Raw genomic sequence first — 20,341 nt, forward strand, 5'->3', positions numbered from 1 at the left:
ATTCATCGTCGTTGGCAGCTGCTTCCTAGAAAGGTTTAAGATTTGCGAGAGATGTATTTTAATAAGTTAATAGATTCCCGACATGGGTACAATGTGTGAAGCCCATTTCTGGTGTCCCCCGCCGTGATATTGCTGGAATATTGCTAAACGCGGCGTAAAACCATACTCACTCACTAATAAGTTAATAAGCATACTACCCATAGTCTTGTTTTCTGAGAAGATGTAGAAAAAAATGAAGTGTAGAAATCATTTCAATTACTCTTTTGTTGGAACGTGGCATAAACTATTTTGTGATACCCTTATACAGACCGCCGTCATATATAGTTGGAATATTGCTGAGTGTGGCGTTAAACAACAAATAAACAAAACAAACAAATCACGTAGAGAGCTGCGCAGGGTAATTATGATAACTCATTTACAATGTCGATATGCATTATGTCTTTACATTTACGGGTGTTACTGATTATTTAAGGCGTGGAAACTTTAAAATCTGAATCTCCCAGCTTACGCCGCTGAAGCGCCAGCTTGTTGGCAGGGAACCAATCAGAGCGCTCCTACTATACGACTCATGGTAGACAAACAACATGGAAGAGAACAGCGAGCAATATTCAGACAGTTTCAGACAGAAATTACTCCGAACAATTCTTCACGAGGGCAACAAACATGGACGACAAACCAGAGCCCCATGTACACCACACGGAAGAGGGTCAGTGCATGTGTACTTCGCCCGAAAAACATGAGCGCTATCATCAACTGCTTATCACATAGAAATGGGGATTAGGGTGAGGGGTCAGGGCTAGGCTATAGACAATAACATTATGGCAGTCCTCTCAACCTTGGTTCAGGATCCCAAACACCACAATGTTTCTCTGCTAGTTCACATCGTCAGAAGTAATTCAGGTCCGGGTGTGTTATTCAACACGCTATAAATAATTAAACGATAAACTGGTTCCATAGTTGGTTTGCGCAACAAACTTAACGGTACTGCTCGGTGAAGGTAGACAGGGGCCAGTCAAGAGTGAATGGAGACCGTGCAACTGTTGCATCGCGTGGGGCACGGGGTAGCGTTTTCTGTGAACCAACAACAATACAAGAATCATCCTCCGTTGAAACTACTAATGGATGTCTATACATGATAATCATTTGGCAGTTATTCACCCAACATAAAGTGTGTTTTTGTTGTATAACGCTGCACTCAGCAATATTCCAGCAGTATGACGGCGGTCTGTATATAATCGAGTCTTGACCTGCCATCGATACGCGTAACTGGGATATGATGACATGCATCAACCAAGACAGCAAGCCTGACGGCCGATCTCGCCAGTCGCCGCTAACGACAAGAACTTCACACAAGTATATAAATACACAGAGACAATGTCTCAGTTCACACAAGTATATAAATACACAGAGCCAATGTCCCAGTTCACATAAGTATATAAATACACAGAGACAATGTCTCGGTTCACACAAGTATATAAATACACAGAGCCAATATCACAGTTCACTAAAGTATATAAATACAAAGAGCCAATGTCTCAGTTCACACAAGTATATAAATACACAGAGCCAATGTCCCAGTTCACATAAGTATATAAATACACAGAGACAATGTCTCGGTTCACACAAGTATATAAATACACAGAGCCAATATCACAGTTCACTAAAGTATATAAATACAAAGAGCCAATGTCTCAGTTCACACAAGTATATAAATACACAGAGACAATGTCTCAGTTCATACAAGTATATAAATACACAGAGACAATGTCTCAGGTCACACAAGTATATAAATACAGAGAGCCAATGTCTCAGTTCACACAAGTATATAAATACACAGAGCCAATGTCTCAGTTCACATAAGTATATAAATACACAGAGACAATGTCTCAGTTCACACAAGTATATAAATACACAGAGCCAATATCACAGTTCACTAAAGTATATAAATACAAAGAGCCAATGTCTCAGTTCACACAAGTATATAAATACACAGAGACAATGTCTCAGTTCATACAAGTATATAAATACACAGAGACAATGTCTCAGGTCACACAAGTATATAAATACACAGAGACAATGTCTCAGGTCACACAAGTATATAAATACAGAGAGCTAATGTCTCAGTTCACACAAGTATATAAATACACAGAGCCAATGTCTCAGTTCAGTACTCTGAACACACAGGACCCGTGAAGAACTGGGTAGAGATTGTGTCTTCAGCAACTTATGCTTGCCGTAACAGGCGACTTTGCTTGTAAAAGGCGATTATAATCACCGGATTATCTGGCCCAGACTCGATTATTTACAGACCGCCCTCATATTGCTGGAATATTGCTGAGTGCGGCGTTAAACAACAAGTAAACAAACAAAAACATCTAATTACACAGAGTCAATGCATGTCTCAGTTTTTTCACAGGTCACGCTAGAACGACCTTTCGTCCCACCAATCGAAGCTTCGCTTACGAGACATCGAAAGTGAATATTTCGGAAAGTGTTTTCTAATCATTCAACCTCGGAAAGGTTAACACGGGACATTCCGAACTAGTTACGGGCTGTAAGTCTGGAATCCACCAAAACCATCGTTTATCTCTCGCTTCAATGGTATAAACATTCGAAACGGCAAATACTTTCCATAACCTTTGGGAAGCACTGCCATAAAATCTCGGCCATGCTCAAGACATTCCAGAATCTTCTTTTGTTCAGTTTTCTTATCTATTTTTCAAAGTTTAGTCTGGAACAAAAGTCGCCAGATTGAAAGTAGTGCCGTAATACTCGAGAAAGCTGCTTTTTGATTGGTTGATATGCCATATGGTCATTTAATTAGAAGGTCAAAGGTCGTTCTGGCGTAAATTTAACCTGGTGTGATATTTCCTCAGATCGTTTTTAGCGGTAGCGAGCGCTCAGCTCTGATATCAATGAGATTGTTAGATGAGGGCAGACACAGACTATAGATTGTTAAGACTACGCATATATGACTATACATGCTATAGACACAAGACAACACATAAAGCTACACAACTCGGTCATAGGTGCTTCATTTTTCAGGTTTTTAGATTAGTGATAGTTAATTTTGTAGGTAATTATATGCGGCGTATTAGTCCATCTTTAATTAGGGAGATGCCTAATGCTTTGAAGACTAGAAGTGTTGGTCGTGTCAGTTGAGTGTTACAGTCTAGTTTGGTCTGGAGCGTTGTTCTGGGTTGTTTGTAGTGTGTACAATGTAGTCGTACGTGATTTTTGTGTTTTTAGTTGGTGGCAGTGTCGGCATTTACCTGTTTGGTGTTTCTTTATTTTATGTTTGTGGAGTTTAATTTTGTGTCACCTGTTTGAAGTTTGGTTATTGCCTTGTCAATATTGTTGGATTTTATGGTGTGTTTTCACTTTTTTGAGTGTCTTTATGAGCATATATTTTATTTTACAGATTGAGTTTTGGTACTTGGTTTGCCATTTTTGAAAAATATTTAATCTCAGTTTTGGATATTGATAAGTTTAGTTTTTTTCTGACAGTTGATTGGCTGCTTTGGCTGCTTGGTCAGCGTGTTCGTTTCCAAGCGCTCCGACGTGGACGGGGATCGATAGAAATTCTATTTCTTTGCTGAGTTGGTTTGAGCTTTGAAGTTTTTGGTGTATTAATTTAGGTCGTTGTTTTTGTTTTTCGTAGCTTGTAGTCCACTTAGCGAGTCCTTGAAAAAAAATATAGGATTTTCTTTTTCAATTTTGGGGTTGTGTAGGGCTGTAGCCATCCCCAATAGCTCGACCGTGAAGTTTTGTTATTTGGGAGCCTTTAAGATTCTGTTTCCTTTTTCGGTTGAGAAATATGGATGCCAAATCGTGTGTTTTGAGCCCAGGTCAGATGTGACAATAATTTGGCCATTTTCCATATATGTATGCTAGTGTGGTGGGTTTAAAGGTGTATGGGTCAGTGGTCTTATTCATTCTTGAGGAGAGTGTTGTGTCTATTTTGAGGGTTTGAAGTTTGGGTGTGAAGATGGTATTTGGTTTCGTGTTTTGTTTAATTCGTTTAGATTTTGTATGTTTATATAGTCTAGTATGCGTTGTGATATTGCATTTAGGAGTGGGTTTTGGCGAGAGAGCGTTTGATGGATTACTGTCAGGTTAACTTCAGGTATTTGTTTGGGTGTTTGCCTGGGTTGAAGCTGATTCAGTTTTATCTCTAGACCAAGGCTTATATACCGAAAGTCACTTGACCTGTATTTAGTCATAAATATAAACAACAGTAATTATTCCGTGACATAGTTGCACAGCTCGTTCAGTATGACAGTCAAGTACAATGCAATGGGGATTAACAATTGGGATTAGCATCTTATACATAACGACTATTACCTGATTCAAGACATATATACGTGTCATCGCTACAGGGTCATTAAGCCTTGTTCATTCAGACAAAGGCTGTCGCTATGACAATAGCGACCAAATCAGTCGCTATGACAATATTAATTTATTTTACAGCAACATCGACGTCGACACCCATCCCCGAACAAGAACCTGGTTCAGATCTCGACATCCGCGTGGCATGTTTTTCTGGAGACCTGGCCCGTGTGAGATACATCTTGTCTCAAGGTCAGGAGGATATCAATGGTGCGGCTGGAAACAGTTTAGGGAAAACGCCTCTAATGCAGGCTGCACACGGAGGGCGCAAAGAAGTATTTGATTTCCTCGTGAGTGAAGGAGCGGATATATCACTGTTGGACAACTACGGTTTCAACATACTCCACTGGGCCTGTAGAGGAGGAAGTGTTGAGATGGTGAAATATATCCTCTCCCTGAACGGCATGGACGTCAACACTACAGGGACTGACGGAACGACTCCAGTGGCGTCGGCAGCATGGATGGGACATAAAGATGTCGTGGACTTCCTCGTGGGTGAAGGCGCTGACGTGACAGTCGTGAATGATCTCGATGAAAACATCCTTCACTGGACCTGTCAGGGAGGGAATGTGGAGATGGTGAGATATATCCTCTCTCAGAAGTTTGTGGACATCAACGCAAGGACTAAGATGGGCCAGACAGCCGCAGATATTGCAGAGGTGTGGGGTCATGAAAAAGTGGTTAGACTCCTTAAAAAGCCACGTTGTCATGTGATGTAGGTGCGTTATTTGTGGCACGTGATCCTATGTGCAGCCCTCAGATCTCACACAAGGCGAAGTCAAGCAATGTTGGTAGCAGAGAGTAGTGGGATGGGTGACAATAATCTTTCTCAGCGGGAGAATAAATCACGTATACCCCGCCACGAGGAAGACATTAGTGGATTTCTGAGCGGAGGAATAAATCTCTGATCCCAGTTTTTTTCTGTGTCAATGACAGTCATGTGACATAGCACAAGTTAACCTTAGCTCAATATTGAACAGCTGTTGTCAATCAATTTGCTCCTAAAACCCACATACCCCTCGTGATACAACTAATAATGTTGAATTAAAAAACATATTTAACTTGATTGTAGAAGCCTCGAAATACTCCCTTCGTTCCTGTTCCTTTATTTCTTTTGAATGGGATGAATGGGACGTGAAATTGTTTCATATAACCATGTAGTATTATATGCATGCCCATGGTGTGCGACAAAGTGTTCGGTGATCCAACATGTATTTATGTCGGTTGTATTTGTCTCTCAGGAGCGTTCTTTAATTGCAACTATGTTGCAATGTTTGTAGACCCATGAAGATCCGGGATAGAATAGGTCTTCAGCAACCCATGCTTGTCGTAAAAGGCGACTAACGGGATCGGGTGGTCAGGCTCGCTGACATGGTAGATGTATGTCATCGATCCCATTTGCGTGGATCGATGCTCATGATGTTAGTCACTGGATTGTCTGGTCCAGACTCGATTATTTACAGACCGCCGTCATATAGATGGAATATTGCTGAGCAAGCAATTTATCCTTTTCCATGACGCCCTCTACATATTCCGGGTCGTACCATGGCGGGACCTCTGTGTCAAAACCACAAGCATGGCGAAGACGGTAATACAATGATCGAGCCACACCATCATGTCGTTTAAGATACTGTGTTTGTGCCACAGCTGGGCATCCACTGACAATGTGTTGGACAGTCTCATTAATTCATTACATGATCTACATTTCATATTTACATTTTGATGCAAAATCACACATTGATGGTTTCGAGCGGGAAGTGATTGGCCCTGAGCAGCAAACAGAAAACCTTCAGTTTCACTTAAGGTCAGACGACTTCATCTATTATTAGGCACCATATAAGAGGCTCCTAGAATGGTGTGTTTGATCAACACATACAAACTATTAATCGGCAAGATTTCAAATTGCATAATTAACAAAAGAAATTGGATAGATAAAAGTAATCAGCCATTAAAATCTGGTCTGATTAAACGTATGTTAAGTTGGTAAAACATCATAGTCGGTAATTCCAGTGTCACATGTTTCATCACATTCGAGTGGTCCCATTTTGAATAGACCTTCACATACACTGCTTATCTTCAATTAAGATCATAATCTTTGTTTATTTGTTTGTTCTTTAACGCCGCACTCAGCAATATTTCATCTAAATCTGGACAAAAACAATCCAGTGACTGACATCATGAGCATCAATCCACGCCATTGGGATCGATGACATTCATCAACCAAGTCAGGAATATTTTTGAGTGCCGTCATTTAGCTTGAATATTGCTGAGCCTGGCGTTTAACAACAAGCATCAATCCACGCCATTGAGATCGATGACATGCATCAACCAACTCAGGAATATTTTTGAGTGCCGTCATTTAGCTTGAATATCGCTGAGCGTGGCGTTTAACAACAAACAAATGTAACAAATTACACATTTTATGTTATAAACTCGTCTTAGACCGGACACAAATGATCTTGATGATAATTCAAATGTGTAGTTTTAATATATTTTAACAATCAGCGAGCCTGCCGACCCGTGCCCAACATACTCGCCTCTTGCGACAAGCATAATCGCCACTTCTGACAAGTAATAGTTGCTGAAGACCTATTCCAACCTATAGCTTCACGAGTCTCACAAGTGTTGTGTTTGTTTGCTGTTTAACGCCGCACTCAGCAATATTCCAGCCATATGACGGCGGTCTGTAAATAATCGAGTCTGGACCAGACAACCCAGTGATTGACATCATGAACATAGATCCACGCGTTTGGGATCGATGACATGCATCAATCAAGTCAGCGAGCCTGACCTCCCGATCCCGTTAGTCGCCTTTTACGACAAGCATAGTCGCCTTTTACGGCAAGCATGGGTTGCTGAAGACCTATTCTACCCCGGATCTTCAAGGGTTTACAAGTGTTGTGTAAAAGTATAGCGAGAGTGTTTAAGTTTAACGTCCCATCGGCATTATTTCAGCTATTAAGCGACGAGATCAAGCTAATATGTTTACAATTGAGTCATTTATTCAAAGTTACATTTAAAAACAATTTATGAAACATATTTGAGCATAACAATATCATGTATACATCTTAAAAACACCTCGCGGGGGATCATGGGGACTTACAATACCTGCATGGGCTTTCTGCATGATACCCATGCCGGATTTACGACATCACTTTTAGCTACTGGTGGTTGTGAATAATACTGACCAATATTATAAATACTCAGCAATGAGTTGGCTTAAAAAAACACTTGTTGATGATAGTTACATCGATTATGATAGGATTACGTGTCACACAGGGACACATTAAAGTTACGCTACGTTAACCTCCTGGACAGAGCCTTCAATAATGTCAGTTGATAATAGCATCACACAAAATTTAAAAACAACCATTTAATTTTTCACATACATATTTAAAATTTATTACACAGACCAATTTCTTTCAAATAGGTGATTATGAGATGCCCCCTGACACGGGAAAAGACATCTTTCAGATTTACGTTTTGATAATGTGAAGCCCTTGCGATTACAAAGTCCACAGTCAAGCGATATATGCTTCACGATGAATCTTTCATCGCAAAAACTCTTAAAAAATTAGTAGGTTCGTCCTCATCTGTTTTAAGCAGATATTCGTGTAAACCGATTGTGGCCAATGCGACATCGTCCTGTACAAACTGAAAAAAAAAATCTATGATGCAATTAAGTAACCATGGCAACAGCCATGATAGTTACAGTTCAAATAATTGGAGGAAGAGAGTGCATTTGACATTTCCAACAATGTCAAGATATCATGTTTTGTTTTTCAAGGCATCAATAAGTGCTTAAATGGCTTTCATACGATCCTGATGCAAATCAAATAAAATTGTTTTCAGTCATCAGAATCGAGTCTATTCTCGTTTCTGGTTGGAGATCGGTATTGCTGTAGAAACTCGGAAACAACGGTTAGCTCCCTCTTCTGTGGCTTTCCCTGTTGACGATGCATCTTGTCAGTCAGCACCCTTCACCTAATTAGCATCTGCCTCTGACAATCTTGTCTCAAAGGATTTGGTTTGTTTGTTGTTTAACGCCGCACTCAGCAATAATCCAGCTATATGACGGCGGTCTGTAAATAATCGAGTCAATCCAGTGATTGATATCATGAGCATCAATCCTTGGTATCGATGACATGCATCAACCAAGTCAGCGAGTCTGACCACCCGATCCCGTTAGTCACCTATAACGACAAGCATGGAATATCGCTGAGTGCGGCTTTAAACAACAAACCAACCAACCAATCTTGACATACAGTGTCTTGTGGAGATTTACTTTCTCGCTCTGAATCTTTATGCGTTGGTCTAAATATGAAACGGATGGGGCGGTCTAACTGGTCCCCTTTGTTTCTCGACATGGGTACAATGTCACCAGCCCATTTTTGGTGTCCGTGATATTGCTGGAATATTGCTATAAGCGGCGTAAAATCCATACTCACTCACTCACCCTTTGGATCCGAGGTAGAATAGGTCTTCAGCTACCCCTGCATGTCGTAAGATTATTTGATAAAAACTTGATTATTTACTGACCGCCGTCATATAGCTGCGGTGTAAAACAACAAACACTCACCCTTTGTTTCTTATTTTGGAAAGTCAGTGTAAGGGAGTTTGCTATTGATCGTTATTGAACAATATCAGATTATCGATAGATCTGAAGTCTATGAAACTTCTTGTTTTGACTGCCCCAAGCAGAGTTCTGATTCACAAGCAAAGGAAACATATCCGCAAAAGCGCACAATTAGTGAGGATATCTACTTCTTGCCTAAATGTCTCGCCCAAAACATAACACAGATGTTATCAATGAGGTTGGTTGGTTGGTTGTTTAACGCCGCACTCAGCAATATTCCAGCTATGTGACGACGGTCTGTAAATAATCGAGTCTGGACCAGACAACCCAGTGATTGATATCATGAGTATCGTTTGTTTGTTTGTGGTTTAAAGCCGCACTCAGCAATATTCAAGCTATATGACGGCGGTCTGTAAAATAATCCGAGTCTGGACTAACGGTGACTAATAGACCAGCAGCCCAGAGCACTTTGGTCAAACGAACAAGGTACCAATATCCGAACACAGGAACATTTACTGTGTAACCCAACATATTCATATATGGATGTCTGCCGGGGAGCCCCTGCTGCGTCTGGCCCCTGGCCCCCCAAAAGAAGGGACCATTTAAGGGCTGGATCAAACATTGGAGGTACCACATGAAAGTAAGAGTAAATAAACTGGTACATCTAACAGAGTACATAATGGGCCACGCCAGACAAATCTTCCTCTGCAAAAGGCCTGCCAGACACCCCCAAAGAGGGTCCCCAAATTTGAGCTGGGTTAAACATTGGAGGTACCACATGAAATCAACATAAATGAACTATTTCACTCTACTAAGAATAAAAAACCCATTGCCAGACAAATCGTCTGCTGCAAAAGGCCCGCCAGACACCCCCAAATGTTGACCCTTAATGGACTCAGTGAACACTCTGGTAAAATTTGACTAGAGTATACATTCAAAGTACCAGATGGAAGTAAGTTTAGATGAACAGGTACATGTTACTGAGTACAACACGGCCCATACCTGACAAATTTTCCTCTGCATAAGGTCCGCCAGACCCCCCAGAGAGGGTCCCATAATTTCGGCTGGGTTAAACATTGGAGGTACCACATGAAACCAACATAAAATGAACAATTGCACTCTACTTATTGCACAATACCCATTGCCAGACAAATCATCTTCTGCATAAGGCCCGCCAGACACCCACAAAAAGTTGACCCTTCAGGTATACACGGGTAAAATTGGTGTGGAATATATATCGATTGTACCACATTAAGGTACGTTTGAATGAACAGGTTCATATCACAGAGTACAGAATGGGCCACACCAGACAAATCTTCCTCTGCATAAGGCTTAAACATTGGAGGTATCACATGGAACCAACATAAAATGAACTATTACACTCTACTTATTACAAAATACCCATTGCCAGACAAATCCTCTTCTGCATAAAGACCGCTAGACACACCCTCACCCCACCCCACACAGTTGACCCTCTGTAATCCCAGTGTGCATAATGAAACATTGGACATCAGTTCTGAGAGTCAACAGATGGTCAAATTTATGTTTTGTTCTTAAAGATGGAAGGATTTTATTGAGATTAAAATCACGTATTTATAATATCAGGTCTTTGAATACTAGTATTGATATCATAGATTAGGCCTATCGTTGAAATGTAATGAAAATGGCATGAATCTGAATCTTGTGAATATATATCTGATCAGCTATGAAGTCCTCAAAGCCTGCTATAGCCTGATAGCTTGGCTATGGATTCCTACAAGCCAGATAGGCATATGATGCTATGTGCCATGATCTTTATATACTGAACAACAAAAGTTCCTGTGACACTGAATAAGATTTAATGCAAAGTTATGTTTTTACCAAATCTGAAACAATTTCGGCTTGCAACAGATAGAAGACTCCTGTAAGTGTTCAAATGGTTTTAATTTGTCATACTGACTTCGGAAAATGCGTGATTTCATTAAAAAAAACATGAACATGCCAAAATGTCAATTTACAAATCAATAGCGAGTGTGTCCGCCTCTGGCTGCGATGCAAGCAACACATCTTCGTCTCATGGAATGGACCAGGCGTCGCACAAAGTTCTGTGGGATATCTGTCCATATCTGCTGGAGCATGTTTCGAAGTTCCAGGAGTGTCTGTGGAACACGTGGTTGACGTCGAAGGCCCCGATCCATCTCATCCCACATGTGCTTGATTGCTGATAGATCAGGGGAGCGAGCCGGCCAGGGGATGACATTCACGTTGTTTTTGTTGAAGGTATCCTGAACAAGTCGAGCAATATGATGCCGGCCGTTGTCATGTTGAAAGGTAATACCTGGGCCATGACGACTCCAAAACGGTAGAACAACAGGTCCGATGATCTCGTCGCGGTAGCGCTGTCCATTGAGATTTACCTCTACCACTATCAAACGGGTCCTCTGTCTTGCTGTAATCTGACCCGATACCAAAACGCTGCCGCCCCAGAACCGATCTTCTTCCATGACACAATGAAGACAATCCCTGCACATCTGAGGCGGAGACGTACGGTTTGTGAAGATAATCGTCGAAGGCCAGGGATGCTTCTTGCAGTAACTGTTGCTGGATAGAATCGATTTTGTAGGTGTGCTCTTCGAATCCAGTTGTCTTGTCGATTATTGGTTACGCGTGGCCTGCCACTCCGAGGATGGTCTCTGACTGCATTCGTCTGTTGCCAACGTTGCCATAAACACCAAATGGTGTTTCTGTGGACGTTAAATTGTCTTGCAACATCATGTTGACTCAATCCTTTTTCAAGCACACCAATGGCTCGCAGACGCTCGTTTTCGGACAAGCGTGGCATTTCATAATGTTGAATAATTGCATAATTTTATTGTTTTTCTGAGTGGTTGTTGTCAGCACGATGCTAAACAATGCATATGGAATCCCGTTAACGCACACGAAATGCATGGGGCTTGCATAAAAGTCAACATTTGCATGGAATGCATGCTTTTCTGTAGCATTTGCGTTTTTGTGACTTGATTCCATACATGTACTACAATAATGAAAACCAAACTTTACTTGTTTGAAAAATACACTATACACTTTTGTTGTTCAGTGTTGCTGAATGGATAATGATAGCCCCTAATGCCACTTGGAAATGTTTTAGGATGATAATCTGGAAATTCGGGGTGATAATTGTGTTTAATAACCTATGATCTCCATTTATTTAGCAAGTTTTATCATCTAAAAATCTGAATTCAGGCCAAATATATCTCCATATTTATCAATTTTACATTCAGCTTTTTAGATGATAAAACTTGCTAAATAAACGGAGATCATAGGTTTTTAAACACAATTATCACCGAAAGATTTCCAAATGGTATCAGGGACTGTCATTTACAATTCTTATAGCAGGCTTTGAGGACTACCTAAGCATGTTTGGGTTTGTAGGAATCCATAGCCAAGCTATCAGGCCATAGCAGGCTTTGAGGACTTCATAGCTGATCAGATATATATTCACAAGAATCAGATTCATGCCTTTTTTTATTACATTTCAACGATAGGCCTAATCTATGATATCAATACTAGTATTCAAAGACCTGATTGTATAAATACGTGATTTTAATCTCAATAAAAACCTTCCATCTTTAAGAACAAAACATAAATTTGACCATCTGTTGACTCTCAGAGCTGATGTCCAATGTTTCATTATGCACACTGGGATTACAGAGGGTCAACTGTGTGGGGTGGGGTGAGGGTGTGTCTAGCGGTCTTTATGCAGAAGAGGATTTGTCTGGCAATGGGTATTTTGTAATAAGTAGAGTGTAATAGTTCATTTTATGTTGGTTCCATGTGATACCTCCAATGTTTAAGCCTTATACAGAGGAAGATTTGTCTGGTGTGGCCCATTCTGTACTCTGTGATATGAACCTGTTCATTCAAACGTACCTTAATGTGGTACAATCGATATATATTCCACACCAATTTTACCCGTGTATACCTGAAGGGTCAACTTTTTGTGGGTGTCTGGCGGGCCTTATGCAGAAGATGATTTGTCTGGCAATGGGTATTGTGCAATAAGTAGAGTGCAATTGTTCATTTTATGTTGGTTTCATGTGGTACCTCCAATGTTTAACCCAGCCGAAATTTTGGGACCCTCTCTGGGGGGTCTGGCGGACCTTATGCAGAGGAAAATTTGTCAGGTATGGGCCGTGTTGTACTCAGTAACATGTACCTGTTCATCTAAACTTACTTTCATCTGGTACTTTGAATGTATACTCTAGTCAAATTTTACCAGAGTGTTCACTGAGTCCATTAAGGGTCAACATTTGGGGGTGTCTGGCGGGCCTTTTGCAGCAGACGATTTGTCTGGCAATGGGTTTTTTATTCTTAGTAGAGGGAAATAGTTCATTTTATGTTGATTTCATGTGGTACCTCCAATGTTTAACCCAGCTCAAATTTGGGGACCCTCTTTGGGGGTGTCTGGCAGGCCTTTTGCAGAGGAAGATTTGTCTGGCGTGGCCCATTATGTACTCTGTTAGATGTACCAGTTTATTTACACTTACTTTCATGTGGTACCTCCAATGTTTGATCCAGCCCTTGAATGGCCCCTTCTTTTGGGGGGCCAGGGGCCAGACGCAGCAGGGGCTCCCCGGCAGACATCCATATATGAATATGTTGGGTTACACAGTAAATGTTCCTGTGTTCGGATATTGGTACCTTGTTCGTTTGACCAAAGTGCTCTGGGCTGCTGGTCTATAACGGGATCGGTTGGTAGGGCTCGCTGACGTGGTTGATGCATGTCATCGATCCCAATTACGTGGATCGATGTTCATGGTGTCAGTCACTGGATTGTCTGGTCCAGACTCGATTACTTACAGACCGCCGCCGTCATATAGCTGGAATATTGCTGAGTGCGGTGTTAAACAAAAAAAGCAACCAATCACTCCTTGTCTATATGTATATAGAGGGGTGCGAGTTTTTTTTCTAAACGAATATATTATGCTATACACGCTGTCATCCTATTCCCGTGGATTATTGGCAGGTATTTGTGTGTTTAACCATGTTTCCCTGCACAGGTACCCCAGATAGAACCACGGTGTGTTGGGATTGCCTTCCCGAGACAATGTTTGTAATTGAACTCCAGGTTTCACCGGAGAGGAAGGAAGGTACATAGAGTAAATAACCTGCTGATCAGTGGTCATGAGGCGTTGTATTCATTCTGTCCTCTGTGTAGTTGTGAAGCACTCCAAGAGTTCCTAAACATATTGCGCCTCCAACCCACACGTAATTGTTTTTAATGACGCTTTCGATTGTTGCTTGTTTTTCAAAACCGAGCACAACACTAGCCACCTTCCGCTGATCCCATTCTTTCTGTATCTAGATGTCGAAGGTGTTCGCGTAACCTGCAAGAGACCGAAAGCGTCCAATGTCCAGCCAGCAGTAATTCTTCGTTGGAAATATTTCCTCCATTAAAACTTTGTTCACCAGTTCAAATTTACCATGCATTGCACAAGAGTAATTCTCCTTGACTGTGTTCGGTTTGTATCTTGGCTAGTTTGGTTCCTTGTAAATACTACGGATCTTCTTGGCTTACGTACGTGAATACTTTTGTCATATTGCTGGGGAACTTGCGTCTTAGATTCTTGTCGATATCAAACACATCCATTGAATCGGTATATGCGACATGGTCGTTTCTGGTGTTATCAAAAACTTCCATCAAGTTCATATATTTGCTCGACGGGATAATGTTACGACGGTTTCATAATGCGAATGTTGAATCCAATGTTGAAATATGCTGTGACAACTGTGAGGACATGCTCTATCAGTGAAGTAGGATTTAGGCGAGGAGCTGAAAAGAAGGTAATCGCTTTCATTCTGACAGCATTTCGAGAAATCACAATGTAAGAGAAACTCGGCAAACCCTAACATGCAGTGTGAAAACTTTCAAACCAATGCCTTGGACAGTCGGAAACATGTCGTGTCATCAGTAGCTCAAACAATGAGTAAAATATTACGTCCCTTCGACAGCGTGACCGGAATGTATCAGACATTAATATCGCGTCAACGATAGACAGCATAACAACCAGTACATCAGTTTTTTGTTTTTGTTAAATCATCAAAGCATTAACAGTTATATATATACTCGAGACCCGTGAAGATTCTGGCATAGAATAGGTCTTCAGCAACCAATATTTGCCGTAACAGGCGAATATGCTTGTCGTTAAATGCGACTAACTCGCTGATATGGTTGATGCATGTCATCGATCCCAATTGCGAGGATCGATGCTCATGATATTAATCACTGGATTGTCTGGTCCTGACTCGATTATTTACAGACTGCCGTCATAGCTGGCATATTGCAGAGTGCGATAAACCCCCCAAAATAGTAAGAAATCGGGTCCTCCGGAACCACTCGTAAAATCTCCAACATCATCCACGTCAACACATGTGTAGGATGTCGCACTCAGCAATATTCCAGCTGTATGACGGCGGTTTGTAAATAATCGAGTGTTGACCAGACAGTCCAGTGATTGATATCATCAGCATCGATCCACAAAATTGGGATCGATGACATGCATCAACCAAGTCAGCGAGCCTGACCACCCGATCCCGTTAGTCGCCTCTTACGACAAGCATAGTTGCCTATTACGGCCAGCATGGGTTGCTGAAGACCATTCTACCCCGGATCTACACGTGTCTCGTGACCACAGATCCAGGCAATTGGGATACGATTCATTCAAAACTGAGGGAACTGACTGATTGACAAGCAGAGATATTTTGATAAAAACACTGAACACAATGAGCTTTATACACTTTATAAAACATTGATACTGCTTTCAACTGCACACACAGAAATGGTGAGTCAGGGAGGGAGTTAATATTTAACGTCACATCGGCATTATTTCAGACATATCGTGACGAGAAAAAGCATTATATTCAAAAATAGATATATTGAGACTGTATATAAGCCTGACGTCGAAGAACAGTTAAATTAGTAGATTTATCACAGATTTTATTTAAAACCAGTACATAACCATAAATAATATAATACCATACGTAACAATACAAGATAAAAAGGAGCTATAGATCACCAGCCACTGAAGAGAGATCACCATGCTAGGGTCCATGGGGACTTACAGTACTTTTGCTACCTGCATGGACCCCAGCCGGGTTTACATCATCCCGTCAGCTGTTGGCGATTGTTGACAAATTTAGCAAACATTAAAACAACACATATGCTACGATTAAAACGTGGTAGAAATAAATATACTTTGAAAGACGTAGTCTTACATACCCTCTCAGGGGGACAATAATTTTACACTACTTCAACCCCCTTCGAGGATATAGCCACCTAACAATCTCAGTTACTGATTTATTTTACAACTTATAAAAGTGAACTTATTTATATACAAAACAAACCAAATTTATAAAACAATTCAATATCCTTTAAAAAAACAAGAATTAAATGAGAACTTACCTGATAAAAAAGATCCTTGAGCGATGAAACCTTGAAATATTTATCCCTAGTGGTGGAAAAATCATGCTTGACCGTGATTCTTTCATCACAAGGGATACAAAATGGAAGTCCCCCTATCGAAGTCCGTGTCGTCTGCAAAGAGTAGATTCATTTAAGGACCATTTGTTTCTGGGGGCTTCCTGTTGTTTGTTTCCCTTGGTCAGAACAGGCTTGGCATTCAAAAGCCAATCGTCGGACTGGTCTATTAACGCATCTTTGGAAGGCTTTCTCCTTGACACGTCGCAATGTTGGAGGCGGCTTATGCACCCACCGGGAATTCTAGCAAGATCGGACCCGTGAAGATTCCGGGATAGAATAGGTCTTCAGCAACCCGTACTTGCCGTAAAAGGTGACTATGCTTGTCGTAAAACACGACTAACGGGATCGGGTGGTCAGTTTCGCTGACTTGGTTTATATATGTCATCGTATCCCAATTGCGTGGATCGATGCTCATGAACTCAATCACTGGATTGTCTGGTCCAGACTCGATTATTTTACAGACCTCCGTCACATAGCTGGGTGCGGCGTTAAACAAAAAAATCCAATAAAAACCCAAAACCTAGCAAGATCGCTGTTGTAGTAACGTGACAAGGATTTCTTTATGGCGTGAATACGATGTGCTGAGAAACACGTCCACGAGTTTGAGCATTTTGTTGGTGAAACAAAATGCATTACAGCTTTGTTGGCTGAAGCCTTGGGTTACATCATGACGACTACGCCACTAGGGAAGGAAGTCTTTGATAGGTCGAACACCTTTTAACAGGACATTCTAGCACCATCTACATATGCAGCCAAACTGTTTAACAAACGCTCAGTCTGTTTGTTCATGTACTGTGCTCTCATAGTAAAGGTTTTAGATCCTGTGTCCTCCAAAGTTGAACTGCAAGGCTTCCATGTTCGCAATTGTGGAGAGTGGATAGGACTGAGTCTCCTCATGTGACCCGTGAAGATACTTAACTTGACTCTTATTGATATTTTGTACAAATTGTGATCGTTTGTTCCTTTACTGCTAAAACACACATTTTGTAAAGTGTCGTCCTCGCATTTCGTTCAGATGATAGCTCTTCATCAACCTATGTTTGCCGTAAAAGGCGACTAACGGGATCGGGTGGTCAGGCTCTCTGACATGGTTGATGCATGTCATCGTATCCCATTTGCGTGGGACCCGTGAAGATCCGGGGTAGAAAAGGTCCTGAGCATCACATGCTTGTCGTAAAAGGCGACTAACGGGATCAGGCATGGTTGATGCATGTATCATTGTTAACATTTATACTAAGTCATCCTATAATAATTAGATCCACATCAAGTGTTTTTTATGAGTTACCATGGTGTAATATTTATACATCATTTCATATATTAGTTTAGCAAGTAATACTTATCATCAGGTAAAATGCATATATAAAATATCAGTAGTTTCAGTCTATAACTTTTAGACAGATGCTAGCCTAAGGTAATGGGAGCGCATCTCCTAGACATACTACTCAATAAAACAAGAGTTACGTCTACATAGTTTAATTGATTTGAAGCTTTTAGATAAATGCTAGCCTAAGGTATCAAGATCCCATCTCCCAGACAAAGGATATGTCTACATAGTCTTATAGATAACCTTGAACTATTTTATTTAAGTATATCTGTCATCACCTACCGGGGTATATTAGAATAACATTCAGCAATTACTTCAGTTAAAACTCATTAAGGATTAGCCCCCGTACAAGCTTGTGTATAGTGCATTAAGGATTAGCCCCCATACAAGCTCGTCTATAGGGCATTAAGGATTAGCCCCCATACAAGCTCGTCTATAGTGCATTAAGGATTAGCCCCAACACAAGCCCGTCTACAGTGACACTATAATCTCTTTCAAAGCATCCAGTAAATATGTCAACAAGATTAGTGCCAGTCCAACAGGATTGACAGGATTAAGTATTCCCCTCTGTCTAGCCCTTCATTTAGCATAGGGCACAACCCATCTTGTATCAACCAATCATATTACATTTTATTGTTCTAATTTTTGTTAAATACATACAGGAACCTTGTTAGGGCCTAAATACCTACCAAATCAAAATCAAATAAGCAAACAAACATCCACCATACCCAGCTCCCTTAGTTCTCCTCCCCAACCCCATCGGCATATATTCCAAATCTCAAAATTCCCAAATTCTATATGAGCAACCCCTAAACACCCCTTTTTGGTTGCACAGACCACTTTCGCCCCTTCCGGAAACACATTGGATGGCCTGGCCGGGCCCGTGTGCGAAATACGCATCACTCGGAAAGCGCACGTTAAATCTCCAAAGTAAGTAAGTAAGTAAGTAAGTTGTTAGGGCAGAGAAGGGGTTTGACTCTCTTACCAAGCAGACCTCTCTCCCACAGCCCAGAGGGTTGTACCGACTCTCTTTGGCACGCTCAGCTATTTTCTAAGTATTTGTAAATTGTTCATTGTTAATTGTTCTTGTAAATAAAATTGTGATTGGTCTCCTGTGACTCCGGCTCTTTGCTGACTAATTCCCCCAAAAAATCCAGCACGCCATTTGGACAGTTTTGTTCACCCAGAACAGTTCCATGATACATGTCATCGTATCCCAGTTGCGAGGGACACGTGAAGATCCGGTGTAGAAAAGGTCTTCAGCAACCCATGCTTGTCGTAAATGGCGACTAACGGGATCGGGTTGTCAGGCTCGCTGACTTGGTTGATGCATGCCATCGCATCCTATTTTTTTAGGTTGATGCTCATGTCAGTCACTGGATTGTCTGATCTGGACTCGATTATTTACAGATCGCCGTCATATAGCTGGAATATTGCTGAGTGCGGCGATAAACAATCAAACCAGCCTACCAACTCCACTGGTACGATCACTCGAAGTAGCAAAGGGAACAGAAAGAAGCTTTCTTCACCGACCAGAACTGGGATAAACAGTCCACAATTTCGTTGAGCCCCATTTACTGTGGTTATTCTTTAGGTTAGCTCTAAAACGTTACCCAGCTAACAATTTCACGTTGTGGTAACGTTGCGGATGTTACGTCCATATAACGTTATCCTGTGGACTCCCATATATATTGTCACGTCATGGCCTAACGTTATTATCACAACGTCATGGCCTAACGTTGTGTTACGTCATATTCACGTCGTGACAACGTATTTTTACGTTGAGGGAACGTTGTATTTGATGTTGTGGTAATGTTGTATTTTACGTTGTGGCAATGTTATAATAATGCGTCCCTACAACGTTATTCTGTGTACTATCATGGACGTTGTCACAACGACGTGAAATAACTGTTACAAGGATGAAATACGTCGTGAACATTCCCCACTAAAATGTTGTAAAACCAACCCAAAAACATGATCCGGAAATGTTTTAGAATATGCTTTAGTCACGTGAATGTGTATGATTCGAGACACCTTTTACCTTTAAAACCAGGGCGTCGAATAGCCTAGTTAACAGTTAGATCTTGTTTTGCTGACAATGTTCTAAAAGTAAAATCATCACTATAACAAAGTCAGACACCATTACCCCTTAGGCGACTACTGCAGGAAACAAAATAAGAATGGCAGACATTGAAACGGGTTTACCATATGATATTTTCAGGGGCGGGTCGGGTCCTGGAATTTTATAAAAAAAACATATTGTCACCGAAAATTCTTGACAAAAATAATTCCGGTTCAGACTGGTGAAAATAAATGCCTGCCACAAAAATGACATAGATCTAGCTGCTAGGTGCTTATCTTCAGGCTCATAGAGTTAAATAAAATCATATATCTGATTTTGTAGCTGTGACCGAATATATATGTAACCTCCATCGAAAAGTTCCAGGTCCCCACCTCCTTGAATAATAAATGGTCGGTCTCTAATCAAGTCCATATAGTATGCTTCAACTTTCAGTCATGCGACGTCACCATT

General features: G+C 41.0%; 2 pseudogenes; one reads left to right on the forward strand and one right to left on the reverse strand.

The window, feature by feature from the left end:
- The first annotated feature begins 568 nt into the window (after positions 1–568).
- On the forward strand, positions 569–5,679 carry LOC139448230 (inversin-B-like; annotated as a pseudogene).
- An 8,268-nt stretch (positions 5,680–13,947) lies between these two features.
- On the reverse strand, positions 13,948–14,802 carry LOC139448024 (uncharacterized; annotated as a pseudogene).
- Positions 14,803–20,341: the final 5,539 nt, after the last annotated feature.

This window comes from Haliotis cracherodii, unplaced genomic scaffold (assembly GCF_022045235.1).
Source record: "Haliotis cracherodii isolate W230 unplaced genomic scaffold, xgHalCrac1.p SCAF_7, whole genome shotgun sequence".
Taxonomy (NCBI): domain Eukaryota; kingdom Metazoa; phylum Mollusca; class Gastropoda; order Lepetellida; family Haliotidae; genus Haliotis; species Haliotis cracherodii.